The sequence below is a fragment of the Python bivittatus genome, unplaced genomic scaffold (assembly GCF_059951505.1).
Source record: "Python bivittatus isolate LINGU-HERP-01145 unplaced genomic scaffold, Pbiv_v1 ctg000060_np1212, whole genome shotgun sequence".
In the NCBI taxonomy this organism is placed as follows: domain Eukaryota; kingdom Metazoa; phylum Chordata; class Lepidosauria; order Squamata; family Pythonidae; genus Python; species Python bivittatus.
The window spans coordinates 15,070,657-15,096,479 of record NW_028277044.1 but is presented as its reverse complement, the minus strand read 5'-3'; the positions used below and the strand labels follow the sequence as shown (position 1 = coordinate 15,096,479).

The following is a 25,823-nucleotide window of genomic DNA, read 5'->3' as shown; positions in this document are numbered from 1 at the left end:
CGCTATTATTTACTGAGCTGTTTGTGATATATTGGAGTTTTTTTAGTTCCCTGTACTCTTTGTTTAATTTTCCCTTTAACTCCCCCTCCCCTTTCAAATAAGCTTGTAAAAAAATAAACTAGGATAAAAGAGATATGTCAAAAATATTGTTTAAATTACAGTTTAATTACTCTTAAAGTATGTTAGTGCATACTTAAGCATATACCAGTACAAAGGCAGGACTTATCACACAGAGATGATGCCAGCATCTCCTGTGCCATGCTGGAACTATATAGTACCCTCATATACAGCGGTCCTGGAAAATTGTCCTGCAGTCCTTATTTAAGAGGATTGTTTCATGTTACATGTTTGTATGCAAAACACTGGGCAAAACACTTTAGCCACTTCAAGGATAAAAGAATTTCTAAACAAAGAAGCCACAAGGGAAGGAACAGGTGCTTTACTCACAAATATTTGTTTAAAACAGAAATATTTTGCTGTTCAGCAAAAAGGAAAAAAAAAAACCTTGAATTGTTTTACAAAATTTAAAATGAAACCTGCTCACAGGTTTACCATCTAAAGCCCATGACTCAAAAGAACAGAATGAAGAGGATAGAAAAAAATAAAGTCAGGCACCAAATTCTCTACCATATAATTCTTATTGTGGTTATTTCAGGAATAACAGTTCAGGAAGAGGAGGTGTCAAAGTGAGCCAAGCCAACCATGGTCCTGCTTCCCCTTTGTTGCACTTTGATTGGATGGTTGTTTAAGCCTACCATATCTGAACTCAATAATCCCAACACCATTATATATAGGAAATTCCAAATACTATTGAATAGCCATCTGGACTAATGTATTGCCAGAAATAATAGGCTTAGTGTAAGTAAAATTTAGTAACTGTTGGAGTTCAACATTTGTGTTTGGTGAAGATTACTCTGCCAGTTTAGCTTTTTAGAACAGATTTTAGCAACTTTATTTGCCTTTGAGCAGGAGCTGTTTAGAACTAACATTCTTATTTTTAGATTATATAGATATTTTATGATAACTGTTATATATATATATACTATACTATTTAGTATCTAAATACTATATATATAGTATTTAGAAAGTACTTCTCCATAAATTTGGCTTACCAGATTTAGGCTGCAAGAATCTGAATAACAGCTAGATGACAGCAAAGAGGTGTAAGAGTTTTTTGTGTCTCTTTGATACCATGACCCCTCTAGTGACTCTCCTGACTTTTGCAGCCCATCTGGTAGCCCTATGGTATATAAGCATCTCTTCTGTGTAATTTGACTCTTCAGAAAATGTGTGTGTGTGTGCGTGCGCCTTTGAGTCAGTGTTGACTCCTGGCGACTGCCTGGACAAGTCCCTGCAGTTTTCTTGGCAAGATATCAGAAGTGATTTGCCATTGCTTCCTTCCTAGGGCTGAGAGAGAATGACTGGCCCAAGGTCACCCAGCTGGCTTTGTGTCTAAGGTGGGACTAGAACTCACAGTCTCCAGTTTCTAGTCTGGTGCCTTAACCACAACACCACACTGGTTCTCTTTCAGAAAGTAATACTTGTGAATTTGGTTATAGTTTATTGTGTAAGCATAGTAGGGAAACAAGGTTATCAATGTATATATTTTATTAGTAAGTATTAAGTTGTGGTATTTGGGGGATAAACATTTCTTTGGATAGGATCTGTGTGCTCTGTTAGCTAACAGTTAGCTAAGTGAATGTGGCTTTTGATCAGCCACAACTCAGATACAAGTTAACATAGTAATCGTTAAGTATGGTAAGGGCAGGAAGAGGAGACTGATGAGTCCTTTGCACTTTCAAAATTGACCAACATTCAGACATCATGCTAAGCCACTTTTTAACCATGATTTGTTGACTAAGTCATCATGTTAAAAGCAAACATAAGTAAGCAAGCTAGATTTTGACTTAGAATAATGTGTGTACCCAGCCATTTTCTGTCACCCAGATTCAACTCCTAATCAGGCAGTAAACAAAATTTAAATGTCTAAAGAAATTCCTATACAGTTAATTGAAACTAGATCATTCATTTCATTACAACAAATATAATTTTGGCACATTTTCAGTTTGAATTTGTAAAGATTCTAACGCCTGATGATCTCTTGATTTAATGAGAGATAGCATGTCTCTGCAGCAAATCATAAAGAGAACCAACTGTAAATGTTAAAATGGAGAACAGGCTACCATGTTGCCTGAATGGTACAGTGGGTATATAGCGTGTACACATAGAAAGGATAGTGTTAGATCATGACAAAGAAGAGAAAATTGGTGTTACACCCTATAGTTAATGTGACAAGATGTAGTTAATGTGCACTTAATGACTCAGAGTCTTTTGGCTCATTTTTCTCACCCATTTGAAGATGTCACTTGTTTTATACATAGTGGTGTAGCCTAAGATTAACTTCATTCCAAAATGGATGTAGACTACAAATCATAGGTCTCAGGGAGAGCAAAGAGTGAGATAGCAGACATATAGATTAAAGATATGTACATGGTACATGTACATTTTACACTATATAATTAGACTCTCAGAGTCTGGATGTTTGATGGGAATGTTTGGGAGCTAATTTTTCAGGCTGTGCTTGCCAGAGTTGGAGCACTTACCATTCCAGCTGAGCTGAAACTATTCAGATCTTACCTGCTCAGACAGAGGCTTCCCATACTCTTTGTGGACCACTTGTTTTAATTACTAACCATAATTATCTTGAGATTTGTTGCCAACTTGTTTAATTGTACGTCTATTTTCAGTATTTCTAATGATCCAGTTGCATCAAGTCAAACTCTGAAGTCTTTCATGTCGAGTCAAGATATTTTGATTTTCTTTTTTCCAGGAATAATGTTTGAAGCAAATTTTGAAATTAGTATCAAGCACAAAGAAATGGATACAGAATGTAAAAGTGGGACATCAAGGACAATTAGGAAAGATTAAATCCCATTAACCTTTCTCCCTTCAATCTAAAATTCAGCATTGCTGCCCCTTCAAGCATCACAAGGTATGAATGCCTTTGAACTATCCAGCTCAATGTAAAACATGTTAACTATACAATTCACTGGCCAATCATAGCTTTTATTTTTTTTTCCAAAAAATGTACACTTCTCCCCAGGAAAGAACACGTCTCTCCTATTTTTTATGAACTGATAGACTGCTAGCATTGCCCTTTAGTAATATTTCTCTCCCTCTTTTATGTATTATTGATCATGGGCTTCAATAAATATAGTACCAAAGTAGAAGCTAATGTATCTAAATCTACATCTGTTTTTGTAGATCTGTCTACAACTCTTACAGGATTTCTGCTGTAAGTTTGTTGCACTTAGGTTTTATTAAAATCAATATAGAATGTTAGTCACATTGATCTGAGAATTACATGCAACTAACTTAAGGTGTTTCCAGATGGGTGACACCTATCACTACAAATCCAGAAGCTTAATGCAGCTATTTCACCTTCACGCTTCAGTGAACTTTCTTTTTCAGAAAAAAGATGGAGAAGGGAGGGCTACAAATGGAAAGTGAAATCCATGAATTAAATAGGGTGACTGCTTAATAAGCATTTTAACTAGAAGCAGTTTTTAGGTATGGAGGTCTAACCCATAATTCAGTTTTGACATTCCATAGCACAAGATATGGCCTACCTACTAGTTGAGATGGGTTTTATAAAAAGGTTTAGAAGAAATAGTTGATAGAAGCTAAATGGAACTGTATTGAAAGATACACATTTCTTCCTCCCATTTATTAAGGAGAAACAAGTTCATATTTTCATAATGAAAACGCTGTCTAATTTTTACAGGATAGGAAGCAATTACAGTGTTATCATACCATTTCATCTAAATGTGTTATATTTATTTAGATATATAAATAACAATAATATAAATTGGATGTAACTTTTTTAAAAAATGAAGATAAAATATGCAAAGGATAAATGCAAAAACAATCATGTGACAAGAATAAAGGTATTATTTATGGCACCTATAATATTTTGCATAAAGCATCATGTAAAAAAACAAGGCATAGAAACCATTGTGGATATGAAGGTTATATAGCTCAGTTATCAGTACACAGTAACTCAAATTGCCCTTCTATGACCTTACGGTCAATTCTTCAGCTGTGTTCTGTCTTTGTAACTGTTAATGTTCTGAAAGGGAAAAATGGAAGAAGCTGCATACAATATATTTTGTATTTACCTCTTATTAACCTTGTTTCTTAGACCTCTCATGACTCAAAAATTACCTGTAACTATGTGATAATATTTAATGTGTTCAAAACCGTTCTTAATTCCTTACAAGCTGTTTCAAAAGCTGTAGTTTCTAGTTTAATTAATGAAGCATTGTTTTACTAGCCACTGGCTGTTTTTTCCCTGTGGTTTTTAAAACAGACCCAATATATTTTTCAGTTTTCAGTAGTTCTGAAATTCCACTTTAAAAATTAAAAGATTTTCTTCTAGGAGGAAAGAGATAAGTGCTTGCAAAACGCTTATGATAGAATTAAAATTCTGTCAAGAACCTAGATACGTAGAGCATTACCTCTGTAACACTGGGGTACAGCACATGCTTTGTATGCCAAAGAAACCACATTCTAGGTCCAATGATTTGCGGAGAGGGGGGATATTAAAACAGTACAGCCACTACTAGGTTTGGAAAGGATTCTTGTTTAAAACCCCAGAGAACTGCTACCAGTCAGTGTTGTCAGGACTCAGCTAGATGACTAGTGATCTGATCTGGTATAAAAAAGATTCTTATGTTCCTAAGGGATTATATGCAGTGAGGTGCAACACAGATATTCACAACTGCAGGTATAACATTCTACTGTACATTCCCATCTGAGAAGGTAAGAGGAAATATGAAAATAGGGCAACACAGCAAATATATTTTCCCTTATAGCACCAGTTTCATTTTAGAAACAAGTTCTGCTGTTACATTTCTACCATGCAATTTTGAAACTTTCAAAAATAAGGTTGTCAACCATGTACAGCAAGAGCAGGTCACCCGTCTGGGGGCTGAGTTATAAATTTCTGCTGAACCTGTAGGTCATAGCAGTATGGTAATATGGCATCACAATTTTTAAAAGACTTAATTTGGGAGGAGCTTTATGGCACAACATGGGTAGAAACATAAGATACCTATTTTGTCCCTTCAAATCCTCCAAAATTGGGGGGGGGGGGAATGGCCTGCTTTTCAGGCTTTATGAAGGGAATGAAACACCCATCATAAGCCTCTGTAAGGTTTAATTGCACCATTTCACCCATAAAACCCACAAAACACTAAGGGGGTCTGAGGTTTGACTCGGTATACTCTTGAGGGCTCTGTAACTATAAATGGGAGCTAGAAAGCTAGAGGCAACTCAAGGGTTACGGGTTGACCACTCTTGACATAAAGGAACACTTGAGAGCATCCTGTATCCTCCTGAACTCAGGCCCTGAACTCACACACTGCATTAAGCCATAGTTTATTGTAAGTGTAGCTCATTGAGTAAACTCAATGTCTAGATTTATATTTCACAAACCATTGCTTAAAACCCCAGGGGCTGAGCTTGCATTATATTACTCACTGAAAACCAGAGAAAACATATTGAGGTTGAGTATGATGTGTGATTTAGGGGTTCAGTGAGTCTTCCGGGATCACTGCTGCTTCTGTAGAGAAAACCACTGAACAGGAAATAGTTCTGTTCAACTCTCCTTGTGCTGCATTTTAAATCTCTACTTCTCACGATGTGAGAAGCTAAATATGATTTGTATTGGACTTTCATAAGCTAGATATTGGCAGTGATAAACTAAAGGTAAAGATAATATTCGAGAACATTTCAGCGATAACTTGTGTGGCTGATCATACAATGTGTTGCCATTACTTCACCCTGTTGCAACTGATCTATATATGTTACCTTCTTGGATATCTCTAATATATAAATGATTTGTAACATCTGAATATACACTGCTTATTTCCATTGCTGATCAAAGCATTAAAATATGTGAGGCACAGTACGTTTATCAATCTACCTAGATATAATGCGTTCAACTATTCCGAAGGTTAAACATAAAAATTGATTTGAAGATGGATTATTGCAAAAGACAGATAGACAGGAAAAAAGAGGCTTGGGCTTTTAGATTTGATTTCTTATTGATTTTCACCAGGAAAATATAATTCCAACTCTTACAAAGGCATACTGTTTTTTTCAGTTTTGCTTTTGTCATGAAGGAAACCATTAAGAAAATGGATAGAAAGGAAGAGGTCACAATAATCTTTTTCAAAACAGGAACTAATATTATTCAGAGGTCATATTCTTATGCAAAGCTTTGACAGTGCACATGTAATTTACAAATTAGTTGTGTAAGCTACAAATAATGAGGTTCCATTAGAGAAAAATTCTTTTCTCAGAATTATTCCAACATACTCCATTTCAGGAGCATGTAGTATGCAGAGCAGGGTCTGGATGTGCAAGGAGAACAAATGCACTGAAGCCCTTTACTTGACTAAGATATACTCTGTAGTGAGATGGGTGGTGACAAATTTGAAATATTGTATATATTTTGTGTGTGTGTGTGTGTAATATTATATATTGCATTATATTTCTATAATTGTCCAAAAAAACCCTTCACAATCATAAAAATAATAGGACACAATACACAAAATGTAACCAGTGACATACTATCACTCCAGTGGTTACCCCTAAACTAAAAATACAAAGCACACTTTGTATTTTTCAATAGCAAGACCTATTGAAAAATGTGGATCTTACATCTGTACCACAAAAATCTCACACCTGCTTGTAATACTAGATTCCCGTATGTATGTATGTATGTATGTATGTATGTATGTATGTATGTATACCCCCAGTATGTGTGACTCCTGATGTATAGCACACCCATGCTAACATGTACTTATGGTCACAACTACTATAGCTCTAGCTTAAATGAGTCCAGCATTTATTTGCTACAGCCAGTTTATTTACTTATTTAATGGTGTTTTTGCCACAATCTAGAGACATGCAATTTTCAGTTTTTCAAAAAAAAATCCTATTTCCATCTTGCATGACACCCATAGCCCAAAATAGTAGGTCAAACAATTATTTTATAGTATATATTTGATTTTTAGCCATTTTATCATTGAAACATGAGTACATGATCATTCAGATAATCTAGTATTTGCAAGTACTACACTTAAACAGCAGTAGTAGTAGTAGTAGTCCACCGTTCCTCCAAGAAACTCAGAGTAGTGGACAAATTTCTTCTTTCATTTTATCAATACTAAAACATTGTTAGTTTCTCTAATCATAATTCAGCCCAAGGTCATCTAATGAGCTTTGGACTCAGGGCCTGAATATCTGTAGTCATAATTTAATTCCTTACTGTAGCACTGCAATTTAAATCCTTGCCCAAGACAAACATTTCCTAGTCTGAGAGAAGAACCTGGTAAGATCTTGTGCAGAAACCATCCATGTACAAGCTTGCAGAAGTATATATTTCAGTATAAATTCATTTGGAAGGGGACATCAGAAGCCAGTTCTATCCTTATATGAGGAAACCATCCTGCCCCTCTTATCTGACACTCAGGTCTCCTCAGAACACTTTACTGAAGATATCCTTTGGCTACTATACCACATTAAAAGCAAGCAAGTTCCTCTTCAGTTCCACAAGAATCATCACATGAAGCAAAAGTCCCATTTTAACACTGACACTTCCCTAGAATCCAAAATATATTCTTAAGGCCAAGAGGGTTGCGTATCATTGGTTTAATAATCAGAGCAACAACATGACTCTGCTGTGTCCCTAACTGCTAAAATGAACAAACTTAGGTATATACAGGGAACCTTTTTATATTCAGTTAAGATACTCAAATACATTCAGAATCCCAGGTATTACATCTTTTGCACCAGGCTCCAGTTTATGGTTCTTAGGGGTCCCAGTTAAAAAAAAAGAAAAAGATATTAAAAAAAAGATATAAAAAGCTCTAACCAATAAAACACTTCAGATGGTGGTTGGTCTGCTTATAATTTAGATTTCAAGGTCATTCATTTCATCACCAACTTTGGGCAGCATACCACATTAAAAGCAACAAGCCGGTGCAATACAATAAAAAGCAAAAATAGGCTCTGGTTGCTCCCACTCTCTCCTCAAGGCACATCCAGATTCATTTTTGACTCTGCTACCTTCTTTCAACCCTGGTCACATAACCCCTTACATGCACTGTAACACAATATGCAATGCTGGAATCCACCTGTGGCTCTTGATCCCCCAAAAGTTATACTCCAGTAAATTATAATTTAAACTCTTAAGTATAAATGGATAGTAAGTTACATCTCATTGCGGAATTAAAATGCGTATTAAGTGGGAAAAATGTGTTTTAACTATGGATTTTCTATCATTCTATATAAACAACTTGCTTAAAGCAAACCAGATTCCAAAGTCTAGAGCCAACCCTATATTTGTAGAAACCCTCCAGGGGCAATTAATTGTTGTTGTTGCAAACATTACTCCAATATAAATAAAGCTCCCAGTGTTTTTACCATATCAGTATATCTTCAGTGATGATATATTATATTTAATTTATCAGTTTAGGTTTCAGCTTCCCCCTCCCCTGAACAGACATTTGTTAGTTCTTTTCCAAATGGAAGTCTGGCTGAAATAGAGAATAAATTGGAAAATGGCTTGTGAAATCTGGCTTAGCTGTCACCAGTCATAATTCTGTCAGTAGCAGACAATAAATACAGAAGACTGCCTTTTCCCTCTTATTTTTATTTATAAATTCCATTTCATAATAGCAATAAGACACCACAGGCCGTGCATTTGAAGGGATTACTGCACTTCTCAGGTGATTAAAGTCAGACAGGCTCTAGCCTCACACCTCATAATGCCTCCCACAGGGTTCAGTAATAGTGCAAAAAGGCACTGCAAGTTATGTCTTATTACTTCAGTATATTTAGCTTGATCATACAAGGTGAGAAAATAATGGGAGAATGCCCAAGAACTTTTTCTCCACTTTTCCATTCTTTCTAATTAACTCATCTGACAAGGAACTCTGAATTAGCTACTGTTTGTTTAACCCAGGCATGAAATGGGAAGACAGTGGTGCAAATTTATGGTCAGAATGTCCAGCCAGGTCCTGAACTTCCAACTTCAGCTATTGTACTATAATTTGACTTGTTGCACAAGACAGAAATTGAGCTAAATTCCAAAAAGGACGGCTACATTCTTCATTAAATTATCACTGTCATTCACTTCATTAGAAGAGTTTATGGAGTTACAATGCCTGTAATTTATAGCCTGCTTACTGACAAAGCTTAATGCTAACATATGCTTAATTTGCCAAGGTTATCTCAAGTTCCATTCATCTTCCCCCACTAACAATATGCCTCCAAGATACGTGAGGTTTCATATTTAGTGCTATCAATCACAAAGTAATTGCCTCTAGTTCCCCGCCTCAGTGTTCAAAGAAAGGTCTATACCATATCTGATGATTGATGAAAAGGGCCTTCTTAGCCAGAGGGGGGCGTCGTCCTCCATCCTTAGCAAGGAAAAAGGCAGAAGGAGTTGACTGGAGAAAAGATGAGAAAAAGACCGGGCTGACATCCAAGTTTCCCCTTTCTTTCCTTTTTTTCTGGTAGTTATGATAAATGCTTCCTCCCACCCCTCTACCCCCACCCCACCCCACCCCATTATTTTGGTATTTTTATATTAGGAAGAAAACAGGTCGTTACAGAATAAATCTCTGGAGAAAATCCCTTTATGAGAGGTTTGTAATGTGAAGTTTTCTCATTTTTTCAAGTTGACTTCTATAATGGACCTTCATGTGGGCTCTGGTTATCCAGAGATCTACTGATCTAGCAGTTGGTTCTCTACAAAAGTGTTCTCAATAAAGAAAACTGCTAATGCCAACAGTGACTTTTTTTTTACTTGTAATTTATTTCTTGCAAGTTTTTAGTATGTGTGTACATGTATATATCCTCACTCTTACCCTATACATGTGCACACGCACAATTATGCACACAGTATAATTAGATACAGGTATAAGTTTAGATTTATCCCTTAATTTATATCTTGTCTGGTTATCAAGTTTCTGTGACAATCGCCTGAAACAGTGGCAATTCCTACTTGTTTACTTTAACATCTACTTCTTAGAGCACCCCATTCCCCCCCCCCCTCGAGCTTGTGTTTTGGGCAAGAACCGATTTAGATGGCAACCAACATGGTGATGATATTTGAAAACTTAGTTGTTGCTTGCTGAGCACCTAAGAACAAACACACTAGCCGCTATGTTTAGTAGGTGAACATGAGGCAGGCACCAAAATAAGATGCTCTAACTGTATGAAGAGGTGTTAGAAAGGTCACATGTCTTTGATAAGCTGTAGCACTGCAATTGCAAGCTATAATTGCTGCCGCAGCTTTTTAAAAAGTGCAGTAGTTGTCTCTGGTTTTGCATAGTAACTCACTTTAAAGAATACATAATCACTTTGTGCTTGTGCACATTTGAACCTCCACTCCTTTGTTACTGTGCATTTGAAATGCTTTTTTAAAAAGCTAAACAAAAACCCAAGCATTTCCTACTCACTAATCCCTTCCTCCTGAAAGAGCTAATCAATTAACCCTTTGCTGGCCCCAATCATGCTGAGGTTTTTTGGTTCTATATTTACTTTTTGTTCCCTCTCAACAGTATCTTCCATAGCACAGAAAGGAGATGCTACTTCCTTATTATAGGCATGCTCTGTTCATCTGCACATTCTTGCAACATAACTATACCTGCCGGGAAGTCAAAATATTCCAAATTTGAAGCACGTTTTACAAGGAGATGCAATGGAACCATGCAAAGAATTCTAATAAAACCAGTAAAAAATGAGGATTGGAAGTTGGTCAGAACTGGATATATGTGGAAGGAGACAGTGCCAGAATAAACACAGAATATACAGTTGGGCTGCCTAGCAAATAGAAGGATCCATACTTGCCCTGCAGGAACAACTGACTTCAGTGTTGCTACTCAAGCAGCTGTCCCCTGTGTTAAAGGGCATTAGGCAACTCTGCTACAGGAAGTGTCAGAGTGACAGTCCATGCTATCTTGGGAACCATTTGCCAAGAAATGGTATTGCACCCCTCAACCTTCTTTTGTCAAACCTTTTTTTACTGGCAATCCCCTGGTAGCAGCCAACAGTGTATAACTGTATAGAAGCCATCTGAGACTTGGGTGTTTATGCACCTCCTATTTGCCTGCAGTGCTTGCGCACCTATGTTGTAACTCCTACATTATGTGATGGAGTGAAACCTCCATATCCATATCCCAGCAATGAAGAAATAATGATTTGAGGAGAACTGGATTGCATCTCTGGATTCATAAGATTTCCTTGATGCAACAGCAGTCAACATGCTCCCTGTTTTAAGCATCTATTTGCAGGTGTAGTCATAAAATTAGTATCAATGTATATTCAAAAAGCCTATAGGAATCAAGAGTTGGTTTCTGAATCATGCTTGCTGACTTCCTATTCATGTCATTTTTGACAAGCAGGGGGTGATGCGATGCTGCGCAGGGGTTTGTGGGAATAGCTCTCTCAGTTCTGTTTCATTACATGGCTAATTAAGCAAGGTCACTGAGCCCTTTTCAGGTCTTTCAGCTGAAGCATTTTAAACTTTTCAATAGATCTGTTTATTATTTTACATCCCCTAGCAATGTAAAGGTATTAAATGGACAGTGAGTGTATGGTATGTGCATGTTTACACATTTGCATACATGTGTGTGCATATGCACGCAGATATTTGGATTTGCATTCATAGAGAATACTGTACATACTATATAATGATTGATTATTTCACAGAACAAAACTGCAAAAATTTAAATTATGTGCTGGGATTTAAGTCATATGCAAATGTGCAGCAAGCATGAATAATGAATGCAAAAGGATGTATGGGCTGTAACAATAAGGGTCACTTTACGCTTACAATCTGACTTACCTATGAGATAGGATAGCTAGAGAGGTTAATTTCTTTATGCAGGAGAACAAGAATGGCATGCAGATCAATAATTAAGTATATAAACAAGCATATGAGCTACAGGATTACATAACACCAAGACTGGTTGAGCTAGAAATAACAGCTAGAGAAGTTGTTCATGGACTCAAACCATAATTCCTTAAAGCTTCCTTTGCTCACATCATACATGACACTGATTTGTATAGGGTTTTTAGTGCATATAATTCTGCTGAGATTACTATGAATAATCCATACATATTATAAAGCTCAATTGACCCTTGTGTGTCTATAAGTCAATCCTAGATCAACATATCTGGCTGCCAGATCAATACCAAATTGTTTCACCAAGATGAAAAAAGGGCTTCTTGCAGAATTGAATGGTAGAACTCCATTTTCAATTAAATATATAAAATATTTCTATAAAGATATATTTTTGTTTGTGCAAATGGAGAAAACATTCTGAAAATTTCATTGACCAAACAGAAATAGAAATCTGATACAAGCTTAGCTTTCAGTAACTTTAGAAGCAGTAATAGAGCAGCTTATGAAACTTGAATAGGGATTTATGAACAGTTCTCCTTAACTTCAAAGGCACTGAGGATAAACCAGAAAAGTAGAGCAAAAACAGTTGCATCTATGAAGAGGGAACAAAAATCTTGGTTTTTATCACAATTGTATTATAAAGAACTATCAAGGGCCTAATGAATATAGTCAACATGTACCAGAAGCAGAGAATAATTGAATGGAGAGGTCATTTTCATATAACTAGCCATCAATTATATGTAATCCAACCAGCCTTTTCCCCACTCCAAAGCATCCCCTCCAGATGTGTAATCAGTCCTTCTAGGTACAAATACATGTGTGGAGTATGTGTATAAGGAGGAGGAGTTTGAAGGGAACTTCGGAATAAATATGTTTTTCTCTGCTGCATCTTTGATTCTTACTATTAAAGCAATAGCATGGAGGCAAAGATCAGGTCATCAGGGTGGAAAAGGGCAGTCACCTTTCTATCACCAATTTTAACTGGAGAAAAGTTATCTCCCTTCAAGATCAGCACAAGATCATTTATTAAAAAAGATTGAATAAATGTGAGGTTAAGACACAGACCTGTTTGCAGTGATGGTTTCTGTCAGATGACTGGCTAGAGAAAACCTAACTTGTCTTTGGGCATTCATGGATAATCTCATTATTAAAGACAGTCTGCTATTGATATTTAAAGTTTTCAGTCTGACCGATAACTTGTTTCAGTCAATGGAATCCACAGATGCCACATACAATTTCTTCTTCTCAGTGTTGACATACAAATGGGGCAATACAAAGCAGTAATCTATGGTAGAGTAACTGGATCACAACCAGTCTGTTCCTCAATAAGAACATTGTTAACAACTCAGTCTTCCAGTTTGTGCAGGAAATGCTTTACATAGAGCTTGGCTATGTTGTTAAAGAGACTAATTGGCCTAAAATTAGCTGGGGAGTTTCAATCACCTTTCTTAAAGATTGGAATAACATGCATAAATTCCAGTCTTCTGGGACATGGGCTGTGAAATTGATATAGTTAAAGATCTTGACTAAGATACAATTCTACCATTCTTGATTATTTTTAAGTAAGTTCCCAGGAAGGGAATCTTCACTTGGAGCTTTGTTGGAGGGCAAGGCCTTTATCCATCATTTGACTTACTTACTTCCATATGACTAAAGGCCATGGTTCTGTGTAATCAAGCTCTAAAATTGGACTGATATTAATACAGTCATATAAGGGAGCATGTAAGGAGTGAGTATATTGTCCCCAGTTTGACTTAGAAACCCTTGGATCCAGAGGGAATTTGTCTGCTGGTGGGCCACTATTTATTAACTTAAAGAAAGTCAATGTGTCCCTAGAGCTTATAGCTGACTCTAAGGTATTCCAGAGCAGCCTCTGGCATGATGGTCTTTTTAATTAAGGTTTTATAACCTTTTTTTGTTTTCATTAGCTCTGATATCATTTTGGGTGAATAATTTTCTTGGTCTTTCATACACATCTCATATTAAAGCAGGCAGTTCTGCACTCTCCATTGAACTTGGGATGCTGATCTGAGAACATCTCAATTTTCAGGAATTTTGAATCAGTCTTGGTTTTAAGCATCTTGTTATCTGGAGGTAGAGATTTAAGATGTCAGAATAAAGAGAAGCTGCTTGTAGCAATTTATCATGGAATGTTGTTAGTATACATAAATATAATGGATTTCCTCTGCAATATAAGTAAATAAATAAATAACTGACCATTAAATTCTCTGATGACTGGCTAATTCAAGCTCTGTTAGATATTCACTGTGCTCTTGTTGATTAAAGTGAAATATTGGAATGTCAGAATCTGGTGATTGCTATAGTCTCTTGAGATGGAAAATTATCAGAACTTAAGACTGAGACATGCACATAGTTGATTGTGTTTAGCCCATTCAGCAAAAAAAAAAAAAAGTAATTTCCTGGATTGTGTCTAGGTTGGGACCCATTCAAAATTTGATAGTTCTCTTTATAAATATAACAATTTGAATCCTTATGGATTTTCCTTGTCATCCCTCACTTCAAAAGGGACATGTACTATATTAGTAATGATCTTGACTCATTATTTAGATGATTTGCAAGCTTATTTTTGTCATCTCCAATTCTTATGTTAAAGTCCCAACATGATGGTAGCAGCTGAGAAATTACTTTCCAATATGTCTTGAGGTCCACTGAGCTCTAGCCACTAGTCAGGGGCTGTAGATCTTGTGGTTCCTGGGGGAAAGTAAACATGAATGATTATTAGAGAAAATCTGCTCTCAATCCAGAGCTCCACCTCTAAGTCTAATTTATTTGTGCAGATTCCACATTTCATTTCCAAATTACTAGAACAGAAAAACTCCCCTGTGGGCATCCCATAAGACTTGTTTTGACTGGTGAATAGACTAAGTTCTAGATAATGTAAAAAAATACTAAGCTTGTCTTTTGTTCAGGGATCCATGTCTCTTGTGGACTGATAATGTCATGAGTGTGTAATAGTTTAGAAAAATGTGTACCTACAGTCTTTGCTTTCCAGCTAACTCTGGTCTAGACCCAGATTGATAAAGCCTAGTCCATTATCCTTTATGTTGAAGCCTAATCCTGTTTGCTGCATCATATGGCAAGTTTGGGTCTCCTAGGTTTTCATGATTCAGTCATTGACTGTCTTCAAGATTATGTTTGTTGCGTTTGCTATATTGAGAAGAGAATGTTAAGCTACTGGGGTCTGAGTATCTGTGTGTCCTAGTCCAGTCATTAGATTGGAAGGACAAGGGTGTACCATGTCATCAGCTTTTAATCTGATTTCATTTGTCTGTCTATATATCTCAATTGTGGGTAAAATGGAACTGGAGGTATTTTTATGCAGTTCATTATCCTCTAGGTATCTCATGGTTGGCCAGTCTTGATCATCTGAAGAAGAGGTTCTGCTTTCCACCTAAGGCTCATTGTTTTTGCAGGACTTTATGATGGCTGTGGCAGAACTTTCATCATGGTAATAAAACCATTGCCCACATGGTTAAGGCTTCATCTGATATGCTAGAGGCAGGTGATGCTGGGTGATTTGCTATGAACTCTGCTCTGGGAGAAGATAGGCTTAAATCAAGTGGTTGGTGCTTTTCACAGTGTTCTTGTCCTCATCCCTACCCTTAGATAAGGGTTGCTCCTTGAAGTATCTTGTTATCATGATACCTTTGTCTTTGAGCCAGTTTTTAGATTCATATAAATTGAGGTGATTCTTGCAGAGGTGAAAGAAATAATTTCTCTAATTGTAGTAGAGATATTCTATCTCCATGATATCTTCTATAGTAATTTTGGCCTGAAAAGCAGGCTGAAGGCAATCTAAGAAGTGTAGCTAAGTTATTAGACCCACTTAATCTTGGGATTCTGGGACTCACAGTTGTATCTAAATCAAAATGTCCCATAGGAAGCCATATGCCTGCTCCAGCAGTTGGTCTCTCTTTGGTATTGGCTTTATTAAGTTCTACCCACCCTTCCACCTCACAGTTATTCTGGCAAGCTACTTTACTATGTTTTGTGCCAGTTTCCTCATTTTCTTTCTGTTTTCCAGTTTCAGTTCTGTCTATTTGTTGGTACAGCTTTCTAAAACTAATTTTACCATTTCTTCTGGATCATTTGGGGATCTTTATATTCTTGGGGTTTTTTAAGACTTAATTCCTCTTCTTACTGGTCTGGTTAAGCATACTGATATTGGTGCTAAACTTAGAATCTTTCTGGCCAGCTTTAGGGTCTGCATCCTGTAACTGAAGGTTCCCCATATCCTTAGATTGCTTCTGAGCATTAATCATTATTGAGGATGCTTCAGAAAGGATAGTCATATAGTCTTTACATTCAGCCAGATAAGCCCTAGTTAGGGGCATTTCAGTGTTCCATCTGTTGGTCAGCTTGTTAATCTTTTGGCCTATGTTGGCCTATTGTCTTTTCAGTGTATCACAAATTAGAAGTAAGTTGGATTTCCAGTAGCTGTTGCCTGGTGGGAAGAATAGTAGTAAATCATTCTCAAGGGAGTTGGCTCTGTTGTTATGGACTTCCAGGATATCATCAGCTGGAATCCTGGGTATATTCTGAAAAGCATGACAAAGCTGCGATGAGTTTCACAGCTTCAGGATAGGAAGTTCAGCCAACTCAGAGGTTAAATTACATCCAAGCTTCTCTGGCTCTGGGAAACACAAACACTGGGGCCCCAGTGTCCATTCTTCCAGGAGGTTAATCCCAAATATTTCATTATCCGAGACTAAAATTGGGCTAGTTGGTTTTGGGGGAAAGAAGTCTAATACCATGGCGTGCTCAGGTGCTTACAACAGGAAATGACTGCAGAGAATGGCTTCAACCCCCTTTGTTTCTACCAAAATCTGGTAAGGGCCATGATAAGGCTGTTGTTTACTGTCCCCTCCTCCCTTTCATTATGCCAATTAGGAAAGGATAATTGTACACCTACTTTCACTTACTAAGACTTCTTTCCCCTAATACCATATTGCTGGTGTTAAGCTGGCTCATGAGTTCTTCCTTTGTCTAGAGGAATTCATTCTTTCCTACTGTGCCAGGCCATAAATCACTTGGCTGCTGGGAAGTTAAGTCTTCAAAGCAGTATAGCAGCCTAGAAGGAAAGAAAGATACTCTATGGAGGATATTCCAGAGAGGGATAGATAGAGGTTCATCACCTTTCCTTAAAGAGAGCAGTTAATCGTATCTTACTCAATCCTGGGAAGACAGGCTGAAAGCAAAGCTTTGTTCTTTGGCTATGTATGCTACCCTCCCTTATCCCGTTGTCTCTTATGCTGACTGGAAACATAGATTATCCAGTTTCAAAGGGGCCACTTCAAGTTGGGTAAAGTTACATATATCTATTTATAATGTGTACTTTGGCCCTGAATAACAAAAACTAGAATTAATCGTAGGATTTGTTCACAAGTAAAATCAAACAGTTTACTTTCTGGGAAATACTTACGATTATTTGCTTATTGTAAATAGTTCTCAACTTCTCCAGGCCAGGTTCTTATTTTTCCACTATCAGCATTCAGTGTTTTTCACTGATAGGGTAAAGAAGCAATGTGTTTCAATTTGGGGAGTCATGCAATACTATGTTTTTGTTATATCAGGCCTATTTAACAACAAACAATGTTCTTTTGACAGCCAGATAAAATATTTTTTTCCAATATGAAAATGATTAGTTCAGCAAACAGGCACATGAAACAGAAGACTCTTGAGTATCTTTTGGAAAAGGACAGGGAAATCCATTTGTAAAGGTAGAGGATTCAGTAAGTTGATGTGAAGGCATTGCAACATTCTAATCTTGAACCAAAGATGATTTTGGTTCAAGATTAGAACCATTTCCAAATCTTTGGAAACTGAACATGGAGCCTCTGATTCTACTTAGTGGAACTACACAGCTTCACAACTGACATCATCTCTGTCCTCTATTCTTTGCAGGTGATACTGGGTTCTTTTTCCTTCCCTGCTAAGCCATAGTAGACTGTTTACCCATTTGTGGTTTTATTGCTGACATTCTGGAAAATTGCCTGTAACTTTATTGGTTCAGTTCTATACACTTCAGAAAAGATGAACTTCACCTAACCTCTGAGATTCTCACCTCTATTATGTGTATGTTTATCGGTTGCCTGTATTTGCTAGTCTCCATATTCTGGGCTCTCTCCCAACACGTTATTAACATTTCTCTTTTTTTCTTGGCAACAGTTTCTCTCTCAAGAACCTGTCCCTTTTCACTTATTTAGACTGTTTTCACCCCTCCCCCCCCCAAGGTTTATATTCTTTATTGCAGCTTGCATTGTACATTTTCTTCAAAGTTTAACAAAGACGCCAAGATACAGAATGGCAACTAGTTATTTATGCTTCCCAAAGAAACAGAGTGGTTTCACATGGACATAAGAAGAGCCCTGCTGGACAGATCAAAGGTCCAGCATTCTGTTTCAAACTATTGTCCATATAGTTCACAAGCAAGTCGTGAATGCAATACTGTCTTCCCTCCCCCTAATTTTCTCCAGCAGCTGATATTCAAAGATAAACTACAGGAGTAAGGAAATTGTGGCCCTTGAGATGATGATGGATTCCAGTTCCCATGGCCCAACCAGAATGTCAATTTCAAGGACGATGAGAATAGTCAAACATTGTCTGAAGGGGGTCAGATCCCCAATTTCTATTATCCTGTTTTTAAACATGTAAGTTCCATATATAAATGTGTCACAGGAACACATTTATTACATTTATTATGAGGGGAGCTTAGACGGGCTATAATCTAACATGTATTGTGGTATAAATTTTCATCCGATATACATCAGTAGTCTTTGAGTGGTCACAAGCATCTTGGTTATTTTTGCTGCAACTGACTAACATGTTTAACCCTTTAGAAAATGTTTTTTTACTTATGATTAAGATATACTTTATTTTTTTTCTTCAAAGTAAACTTAGTAAGCATGAGAATTGTGACCTTTACCTATCAGCTAAGCTACCTTCTTTCATTGTCCAATTTATCCTCATAATATTTATTAATTTGCTTGTACTGTGCTGCACAGCCTTGGAATATGTGACCAGTAGTAAGAAGCAGAGCAATGCACATGTATTTTGCACTGTTTACTCCACATTAACCTAAGAGAGATGTCTTGTATTTCTCCCAAGGAGAGCCTTCTCCAATCTAATGCTCACCAGATATATTGGGAATATAACTCCGCAAATTATAAGTCACCATGGCAGCTAGAAACTCTGGAATTCTATCCCCAGTCTCTCCAGAGGATACCAAGCTAAGGAAGACTTAATAAAACTATTCCTATAGTCACTGGGAATCCTTCTTATATCCTGTTTAGAAGACCAGCCTACTCAGGGATCATTTTAAACCGAAGCTTACTGCTTTAAAATCTTGTGTAAAATCCTAGCTATATTAAAAGCTTGCTTGTTTGTTTGTTTGTTTGTTTGTTTATTTTCAAACTTGTGTATGGGAGATGTAACACTGCAGGCTAATTTATGGGTAGGAAAGGCTTCAGAGCAAGGATAGGGGACTTTTGAGCCCTCCAAGGTTGCTGAACCTAGACTCCTAGCAATCCCAGCTAGCATGGCCAATAGTGAGAGCTGTGGTTTAATAACTTCTGCAGTGGCTCAGATTCCTCATTCTGGCTTTGGAGAAGGAATGGTGATAATCTTAAAAAGGGAAAATAAAAGAGCCTCTTGGTTGCCCCTGATCCTATTGGCCTTTTGCAATGTGTTAAAACCTGGATGTTCCCACAGACATTTGGCCCAGGAGGTTGAGCAAACTCATTTGGCTGGTTGTTTGTGTCTCCATTGCTGAAATGCAGCAATATTTTGTTTCTTTGGCTTTTTTTACTCCTGGCATGTGACATATTATAGTTTGTGGTACATTATTTATAAATTGGGTTTTTTTCTTTTGGATATAATTTTTTATAAGCCACCTATATTCATAAGATGAGATGGGTGGGTATATAAATTGTTTAAATAAATTAAATAAATTAATCCATCATGATTACTAGAGAATCTGGAAACTTGCAAATGAGTAACACTCCATTCAAAGATGGATTCTGCCTAGTTTAGCTGGCTCTAGGTTTCTATATATCCAAAGTACCCTCCCAATAGAATCTATCCCAGACTTATCCAACTCCCATCTTTGTCACAAATTGTCTAGTTTCACACTCTCAAACTGAATCACAGAAGGAAAAATTAATATATGTTTTCATTGCAGGATTACTTTCAGGATAAGCTCAAATAAAATTTCATTTGATCAGAATGTTTTTTCTTCACATAAGAAAATAACAATGTTAGGAAAAGGAAAAATAGGTGCTGCACATACAATAAACAGCTTCACTTTTCATTTCTATTCTCTTGTTTTGCTTTGTAGAGCACATGCATGAAACTCAATGGGAGAACTTCCACGTGATTCAGCAGGGTAGGAATTGACCTCCTGCTTCTTTTCAGTTTTTATCTAACCAGATGATAGCACATCAGAATAACAATCTACATAAAGCAAAATTCCTAGATTAAGAGAAAATAAGTCTTAAAATAGTGAGAAAACTTCTTGTTCTTTGACTATATTTCATTAATGTACTTAGCATTTGATTGCCCATTTTGCATTTGGTAGTATTAAGCAGTTGTCAGCTTGAATCAGCCTTTCCCCACTGGCCAACCTACAGAGGTTTGGGAATAACTTTCAGAATTCCTAGCTATGTATTACAGGAAATGTAGCCCCAATTCATCTGCAGGGCATTAGGTTGAAGAAGCATATCTTACATATTTGTTTTCGTTCACTTAAATTATATAAAACCTATATTTTTATATGTAAATAGATATTCTCAATCCACACATGGGGAGACAGGATCTTGAAGGAAAATTTCTGATAATTTTAATAACAAGCTCTTATTGTGGTCAGAGATCACCTATACTGTGAATAACAAAGCAAATGAAGAAAAATAAATAAATAAACACTTAGGCAACAGAGTTGATCACTTTTGTATCAGTTGCTTCCTTTTCACTGCAGCCACACAAAATTTGGCTAGAGTATAGGTGACCAAGTTATTTAAATCTGGAAGATTGCATAATATTCATCTGTTCTCTCTGGAAACATTGCTACAAGAATGATATATAATCCTTGCAGAAGTCTTTATAAAACAACAAGTTGGATAGTTTGAATTTCCCCATGATCACATGGACAGAGGTCCTCTATACAGGTAGTCCTTGTTTAGCAACCATAACTGGGGCTGGCAATTCAGTCGTTAAACTAAGTGGTGGTTAAGTGAAACTGCAACTGTGCTTATGAACTTACTTCGGCTTCCCTTTGCTTTACAGACCTGCGAAGGTCATAAATGCAAGGATTGGTTGCAAAGTTACTTTTTCATCATCTTCATAACTGTGAACAGTTACTAAACAAGGCAGTCACTAAACGAGGATTACCTGTATAGTAATGTCAATGGTAGTACATTGTGCCTGGCTTTAAAGAATTCCTTTCTCAGCCTGGGGACAGTTAAAGTTGTAGATAACTTTCAGGTGTCAAGATACCCTTTACTATCAAAGTTCAATTACTATGAGAAAAGGTGCTAACTTCCGTTTGATATTCCATGTTGCTTAGCTTGGTAGAGTACTCTCTTTTTAGCCTGATTGTAACCAGAGTAGAGAAGAGATTCTATAGGAAACTTTAGCTTCTGTTCCACTGCTGGTATCCCTGGTAAAAAATCATTATCTGTCAGAACTAATGGTACTAATCCCATTGGGAAGAGTTTAATTTTCAGCAAATATGTCATGATTTACCTCCATGCCCTTACCTCTATTTTGGGCACCCCAATCTCAAGTCAGTACAGTACCTCTAGGTGCTCTCAGTATGGGCCTTAGGAATTTAGATTGTATGAGCTGAAGTCTGTTTTCCTTGGTGTAAAGTCCAACCTGAGTTCCATGTAGGATTTGAGGAAGGGTTTTAGCCTAAAAAAAGGTTAGGGTGGCCAGTATTAATCTCCTCACTTTGGTGTAAAAGAACCTCAGGATAGCTGTTGAGAACTTTAAAGCTATTTGAGTAATGTATTCCTGATGGGCTTTCCAAGTCCCTTTGGTGTGAACAATCACCCCCATCTATTTAAAGGAAAGCATCTTTAGACTGGTTTATATTTATTCTACTTCCATCTATAATCCACTTTTCTTGTTTTTTACCAAATACCAGAACTTTTTCTGTTTACCCCACTGAAATATTTTAAAAATATTATTCAAAATATAGAGAAAAGAAAGTACATTGAAAAAATACAATTAAATGAAACAGTCCTTAAATGTAATGAAAAATAATGGAAACCAAAAAAAGAAAAGATAAAGATAAAAAAAACTAACATACTAAGAAAAACATCTTAAACTTTTCAATAGTCACTGGGTTACTGGTAAATACCATATAGTACTTTAATATAATCAATTCAAAATATTATCATAAAATATCATAACATTTCTACCAAAGTAGCTAGCACATATTGCTTCACTCTTTGATTAGTAGAAAATACTGCCTTTTCTGAGATGGACAAGTTACACATTTCCAAAGCAATTCCTTAACGTCTGGAATAATATAACTTTTCCAATTTTCCAATTTAATTCTTTTAGCTATCCCCTATGCTCAATAACAATTGATATAATAATAATTCCTGATACAGTCAGGTCCCAAACCTTTGGTATATAATCCAGCATCACATTAACATCTTTAACATTTAAAGATTTCCCCATAAGTCTACTGATATACATTAAAATACAGTATAAAATACAAAAAGGTACCAAATGATCAAAAGACCATATCATAGAGGTCAATGAACCCTTGAATTTCTTAAACCTCCAGAATAAAAAAATCTGTATCCATCTTTTCAAGTACATTTTTTGGAGAGTCCAGTACATTCTAAACAGATTTTTTGTTGTTGAATCAACATTAATCTCAAATCTGTTAATAGCATTTTAACATTTTTAAGGATATGAGGACATTTATGGGGCATTATCAGAGATTCCACTTTAGTTCATATTTAGAATATCCCAGAAATGCCCACTTTAAAATACTTTTGAGCTTTTGATAATATGTTATGGGCTTTACATATGTCATGGATTCCATCAAATAAGAAAGTATCTCAGGTGCCTTTGAAGTGGCCAAAAGATTGGGCTATACTGATCCATTAAAATATGCTTAAGTTGAAAATGCTGCCACTGTTGTGAAATAGGAAGACCAAATTCAATCTGAAGTTGGGAGAAATCCTTAAAATAGTCATTCCATAGTAGTTGATTTAAAGTCATGATGCCGGCTTCCACCCAAATTTTCCAATAGAATGTTTTACCACCTGCTTTCAGAGTAGAATCTTTCCAAAGAGTTAAATATTAATGAATCTCATTATCAAAAACCTTGTGTGTGTGAATGTGTCTCCTAGCAACTACCTGGACCAGTCCCTGCAGTTTTCTTGGCAAGATTTCAGATGTGGTTTGCCATTGCCTTCTTCCTAGGGCTGACAAAAAGTTACTGGCCCAAGGTCACCCAGCTGGCTTCATGCTTAAGGCAGGACTAGAACTCACAGTCTCCCAGTTTCTAGCCTGAAGTTTTAACCACTACACCAAACTAGCTCTGAAAACCTTTCTAAGTTGAAATATAGATTTCAGAGCCTTTCTGAATCCAGCTGGTGTACATGAAATTATTGCTGGGTCATTCATTTAAAAAAGTAGAGTTTGCATTCACAAATTTCAGGAGCATTAAAGTCAGGATTATTTAAGGAATCTGTAATGTAACAAGGCAGGAGAATTTCTGAAAGTTGAAATCACCTTTCTGAAACTTGTACCTCTAGATCAGTGCTTCTCAACCCCGGCCGCATGGGTGGATTTCAACTCCCAGAATTCCCCAGCCATTATGCTGGTTGGGGAATTCTGGGAGATGAAGTCCACCCATCTTAAAGTTGCTGAGATTGAGAAACACTGCTCTAGATGATGGTGGTTAAAATGACAGGGAAAATAATCTTACGTTGGGTACAGGCATAGTCTCTGGATCAGTACAGCAGCCATTATTTATATCTGCTGTTATTATTTATTATTTATTGATATAACATAATTACTATAAATTATTTTTTTATACAGTTCAGCAAGAAGAGGCCACTGCCCAAAGCTTATAGTGATGTAATTTAACATGGGAGGGAAACCACAAAGGAAGGGAAGTCCTAGAGAAATAGCATATATATCAGTTACATATATTTAGGCTTAGGGCTCCTCCATATCGCCCCCATTTCCAGCCCCTAACTCTTCTCCTTCCAAAACAGTTTGAAGATAATATTTTTCTTTTCTGCTGATCTCAGACCTGAGAACAAGGAACTAAGAATCACTGTCACACTTTGTGCTGCCACAAATCACAAACCAAAGCCCTTTCATCCCCATTCCACAAAAACAAAGGGCTTGCATTTCCCATCTGTTTTCTTATTGAAAGTTGTATGCCTGATGATATTTTTAAAAATGCAAAGGTTTAACTTTTGGTTATTTGGAAGCTAAAGGGAAATGCTTTTACCTCAAGTGACTGGAAGATGGTGAAATGGTACAAAACTGTCTCTTTTTTAAAAAAAATAGAATTAAACTTTTCTCCATATAAAGAAACTTTATGATTGTGCAGGTATCCCTTGTGTTTCAGGGTTGGTACAAGTTTGGTTTTTTTTATTTCTGGGCTTTGGGCTGGAAGATCCAAAGAATCTTCCTTTCTGCTTCTAGAGAAACTAGGGTGGATTTGGCCTGACTAGCAACAGCTATCATTATTATCTCTTACTGGGGAACCCTTAGAAGACTGGATCTATCATGAGATTTAAATTATATATTTTCTAGTTTGTAGCATTCACCATTAATCATAGTGACTGGAGCACTGGAAACTGTAGTTCAGCAGTAATTTGTAGGATCATAAATTTTCACCCCTCACTTCATGGAACTGAAACTCTAAATAACACTATACTGTATTTCTCTGTAAATGTATGGCAACTGGACAATGTCATGGGGGCAGCAACAATGGGTATGATAAGAGAAAGAAGAAAGGATGAAAAAAAGTATTGGAAACAGCTTAGTAGCCATCACTGGTATCTTCTCAATTTTGGTGTCATCCTTTCCAGTGGGATTTATTTAAGCTCTTTCATTATAATTGACTCAGTTCACATATCACAAGAAGTCTTTGTTAGTTTAACCGTGGCTTACTGAATAAACCATAGTGACTGAATGCACACAACACATTAAACTAAAGCCAATCGAAATATATTATGGCAAATTGCATGAACAGAATTACATATTATAGCTCCTATGATTCCCAAGCAGTGTTTCATTGACTCAAAATTATAGATATTTTTCTCCAGTACATCTGAAGAGCATTATGTTGGAGAGGGCTGCTTTATCATAAAGAGTTTTAGCTTTATTTTCCCATAGAATCTTTGATGGCTTACTTTATTAAAAAAAAAAAAAAAAAAGAATGAGTCCCAGAGGACAGACCATAGAGCTTGGGAAGTTTAAGTGACTTGTTTGCTACCATCTGACAAATTTCTTAAGTGGCTTTTAGAGTTTGACAAGTAATTTCCTTCAAGGCCACAAATGTAATAATGTCCCAGTAGAAGAGTTTTCTATTATTCTATTTCTTGGGTGTTTTAGGATTTTTTTGTATGATAACATCCAACCAATGTCAGGAAAAAAAAATTTTTTTTTGCATAGTAATGGCAGAGAGCTGGAAATATCTGAATGGAATATGGAAAAAATGCCTGACAGTTTCACACAATCTTCATCTACTTTGTTGGTTTCTCTTAAACTTCTGCCCTTTTTAAAAATAATTTATTTAAAATACTTTTCTATCCAAACTGTTCACTCCCAAACAATTCTA

At 36.5% G+C, this 25,823-nt stretch overlaps 1 long non-coding RNA gene across 3 annotated transcripts in view; it reads left to right on the top strand.

Moving 5' to 3' along the window:
* Positions 1-25,823, top strand: part of LOC112540556 (uncharacterized) — a 69,009-nt gene that overhangs the window by 8,685 nt on the left and 34,501 nt on the right. The window contains exons 2-3 of one of the 3 annotated variants that reach the window (XR_003084643.2): positions 18,481-18,654; positions 20,340-20,387. The exons of the other annotated variants lie outside the window; for them this stretch is intronic. This is a non-coding gene — a long non-coding RNA (uncharacterized LOC112540556). The remainder of the gene's footprint in view (positions 1-18,480; positions 18,655-20,339; positions 20,388-25,823) is intronic. 3 annotated transcript variants of the gene reach the window in all.